This window comes from Meleagris gallopavo, chromosome 20, assembly GCF_000146605.3.
Source record: "Meleagris gallopavo isolate NT-WF06-2002-E0010 breed Aviagen turkey brand Nicholas breeding stock chromosome 20, Turkey_5.1, whole genome shotgun sequence".
Classification (NCBI taxonomy): Eukaryota; Metazoa; Chordata; class Aves; order Galliformes; family Phasianidae; genus Meleagris; species Meleagris gallopavo.
This window is the reverse complement of record NC_015030.2, coordinates 4,903,441-4,907,564: the sequence shown is the minus strand read 5'-3', so window position 1 is coordinate 4,907,564 and position 4,124 is coordinate 4,903,441.

Genomic DNA, 4,124 nt, shown 5'->3' with positions numbered 1-4,124 from the left:
ATTCTGCAGTCTGGCTGCCCTTGCACACGCTTCCTGGAAGGGGCTGTCCCGAGTGCCCTCGCGGTCCCACCGAAGCACCTGGTGCAGTCCTTGCCATGGCAAACGGGACATGCAGCTGGACTGCAGGTGGATGAGAACAGAAGGGAACCCAGTGCTCAGCACCTACGGTCCCTCAGCACCCTGGCTGCTGTCCCCAGCGTCCCCAGCTGTGCCAATGCGATGATGCCAGCGGGGGCTGAGGGCAGCCCCATCACCCCACATCTGGTTCTGGTGATAACAAAGGCTCAGCAGCACTCGCTGCCCCTTTCATCTGCTTTGCTGAAGAGGGTTTACTGGAGAGGCGCAGTCATTGCTTCCAGCCTGGCGGGATGAATCACACATTGCAGGAATTCTGCCCAGGGGCTTTTCTGTAAGAGCGGTGGAATTTCGAAACGGCCAGAGGGAAGTCACAGCCCGTGCCCTCTCTGGGTGTGTGCGAACCAACATGCGGAGTGTGTCCCTGCTCCTTGCACAACCGCCCATGCAGGAGGTTCCTGTTCCCACCGCCCACACGTGCAATGCTCCCCTGCTCCTGTGACCACTCTGCAGCACTACTGCGGGGCACAACCCCCCTGTGGGCACCCCCTGCCAAGGAGCGGGGTCCTCAGAGCCCCAGGCCCACCAGGGACAAGCCTGGCTCCTCAGTGTGGTGCAGGCGCCCCTGGGCCCTCCTGCTGCCCCAATTAGGAGTCCTGGGCTCACCGGCACTGCCCATGCTCAGTATTGCACTGCTGCTGTGCTGTTTGCTGTCATCTCAGCAGATAGACACGGTTCAGGGCTCCCCAGCTGCTCTTGCACTCACAAGCAGGTGCTGAGGGGAGGGGAAGTGTTCAGCCCCAGCTGCAGTGGAGACGCAGTCCCAGCAGCATTCCCCCTCCACCCAGCAGTCGGTGTGGTGGCACTGTGGGTGATGGGAGCAGTGGAGGCTGCGGTCGGGGGCAGCTCCCCGCAGAACCCCGGGGTACACCCCTGGGTGCCCCCACAAGAGCTGATGCATCGAGCCCAGGTGGGCGGCGGGGCCGTGTGGATGTGGGTTTTTCTCAGTTTCTACACGTTGCAGAAACTCCTTCCCAGTGAGAGCAGAGGGGTTTCTTGGTAAAGAGGGAAATACACTCAAAGCAGGAACTGAAACATCACCTTAGAGACTGGCGGCTCTTCCTCTAAGACAGCTTTACAGTAACAGGGCTGCAGGAGCAACGCAGCTGCCCCCAGCCCCATGACCACTATGCATGTCCCCATCTCCATTCTCCAGAACGTGCCCACGTGGGTTCATCCCAGCCTCCTCTCCTGCCAGGCATCCCCAGCGCTGCCCTGACATCTGTGGGGAGCGCTGCGATCCCCGACCTGCACTGAGCCCATCCACCTTGGGGACAATTTGTGGGCATCAGGTGAGTGGGGGCACCAAGGAGCTCCAGCTGGAGAGGGGGCTCAGGCAAACATGGCTGTGCAAAGCTGGCAGGAGTTACTGGGGAGCTGCCCAGAGAGACAGAGACAGGTCCCCCCCCAAAAAACCAACCCCAAATGAAAAGAGCAGCAGCCCTGATCATCCCAGAGCTGAGCACATTGCTGTGGGGAAGCAGAGATAATGTCCTGCTTCCTGGCATCTCCCTTCCTGGACAAAGAGCTGCTGGAGAGCGATATGCTCCAGAAGCAGCCTGCATAGAGATGTACTTTCCCAAGTGCCCCATTCCATACAAATCAGCTCCTGCCATGCTGGGGACGCGGCCCAGTGCTGCAGACTTGCATCCCCAGTACCACCTTGCATTGGCTGCTGCAACACATCTGCTGCAGGCAGCCCTGGTGCAAGCGGCCCATGTGCAGGGCCCTGTGGGCACGGTGGTGCTTCCCACCAGCCACAGCTGCAGCACTGCTTCCCGGAGAGCTGGTGTTTTGCCTGCCCTGCTTTGCATGTCTGATGTGCCCAGGGCAGGGGGATGCTGGGCATGCATCGTACATGGGGTGTATGGGCAATGTACTGCCACCACACCAACCCCACATCCTGACCCCACAGCAGGGTGCACATGGGGGTGAGCCATCCCTGTTCCATCCCCCTGCCCCAGTGGCATTGAACACACAGCAATCTCTCTGGTCTCTGCAAGAAGAGAGGTGAGGGGCGAGGACCAGGATATGGCAGAACTTTGGCCATGGGGAACTGCTTTATTTTGTTTTACACTTTCCTGGAAACAAATGGCTGAAGGGGCCACTCCTGCTGCCTTGCTGGGAAGCCACGGCTCCCTCCCCATCTGCCCTTCCAGGATGCTCAGAGACTGCCTATGTCTCTCCCAGGAGCTGCTCACAGCCCAGATGGACCCCACAGTCAGCTCTGGGGCTGCTGACTCCAACATCCCCCAAACCCAAAAGGGCTCATCTGACTGTCCCAAGCCCACAGACAGCACTGACCCTCACAGGGCAGAGCAGCCCTGGCCCAACGGGCTGTGCATGGGTCCCCTCCCAGCAGGCAGCACCCACCAGCCCATGGGCTGCAAACCTGTGCACTAAGGCTGAGCAGCCCCAGCCAGCCCCGTGCATTAGCACCAGGTTGATTTATAGAAATCCGATGGCTGGGGCTGCCAGTGCCTCCTGCCAAACCTCATTAACGGCTGGCCTGGGAGCAAGGCAAACAGCTCATGCAGCAACAAGGAAATCCTTGTTTAAGCATTTCTGGCCATGCATGGCCCTTCCCCTCACGCCCCGGGGAGAGAAGAGGTGGAGAAGATGCAAGCCTCAGGCCCAGCTGGCACAGCTTGGGGCAGCCACAAGGAAGGAGGCAGCAGGGAAACACAGCATGGGCTGTGCAGGAAGCCCCCAGGAGGGTTGGAGGCAGCAGAAAGCCATGGGGGCACATCACAGGGCTCCTTTCCTCTGCACCCTTGTGCCTCATTGCACTTTGCCTCCGGTCTCTGGTGCAGAGCAGCATGGATGGAGTTTCCAGGCAGAGCCTCCTGCCCTTTGGTGTCCCCGCACAGAGCACAGCAGGCACCAGGCACGAGGGTCTGCATGAGGCTGTGTGAGGAAGCACACACACCACCACTGTCCTGGGACAGGCACAGGGCAGCAGCAGCACAGCCATCCCACAGCCCCAGCACCAGCACTCTGCTGAGCAGCCTCAGCAGCCTGCATCCGCCTGCCCCATGTGTGGCGCAGGATCTATTTCATCATCTGGAGAAAAGCATTTACTGCCAATAAACGGGCTAATTAATTCTCCTCAAAGACCTCTCAATTATTCATCTTGGGCCACAGAGAAAACAATTACAGCACTTACCTCAGCCCTGGTGGGGCCGGCACAGCAGCCGGCGTGGGGCTGGGGCTGGCAGCAGGCAGGGCACAACAGGCAGCCAGCACCGCATGGCATCGAGCCCCACACAGCACCCTGCTCCCTTGGATGCCCTGCCCAGCCCAGCCCCTCAGCTGCCCAGGACACCGGGGCTGAGGATGGTGCCAGCCAGGCTGCCTGCCCATCCATATGGCTCACACTTGCCCGCTGCTCCCAGCAGCAGGGATCAGGTGCGAGGGGAATCGATGCTGCCCGCACTGCTCTTTGCCATAGGCACGTCTCAAATCCACCCACGTGCTGCCAATTCCCACTGCATCCTCTCCTCCAGGACTGAGGCAGCACCTTGTGCCCACCCTGCTGCGGGCTCCTCTCCCCATCTTCACTCATCTGCCCCACACCTCCCGAACTGCAGTGGTGGGTGATGCAGCCCGCAGGGTTCAGGCTGCACCCCAGAAATCAGCGCTGGGGAGTGCTGGCTGCCCTGCATCCCACAGGAAGGGGCCGTGCTCGGGTCCCCTCGGACGCGGGCATCCCTCCCAACCCACGCCCGGCTCCTGCTGCCCTGTGTGGGGCTGAGTCCCTCCTCCCGCGGCGTCAGCAACACTTTGGGAAGGGAAACACATCGCAGTGCAAACATAGCGGTGCAAGGGCAGCCGGGATCCACGTGCAGCGATCCCAGTGCACAGCTGCATCACCCGCGCGGGCACTGCCATCCCTCCGCTCCCTGTGAACCCACGGATGGGACTCGAAGTTCTCCCCGGGGCCGGGGCCGTGCGCTCCTCCCGCGGTGACACCGTTGCCTCTTCTCCCC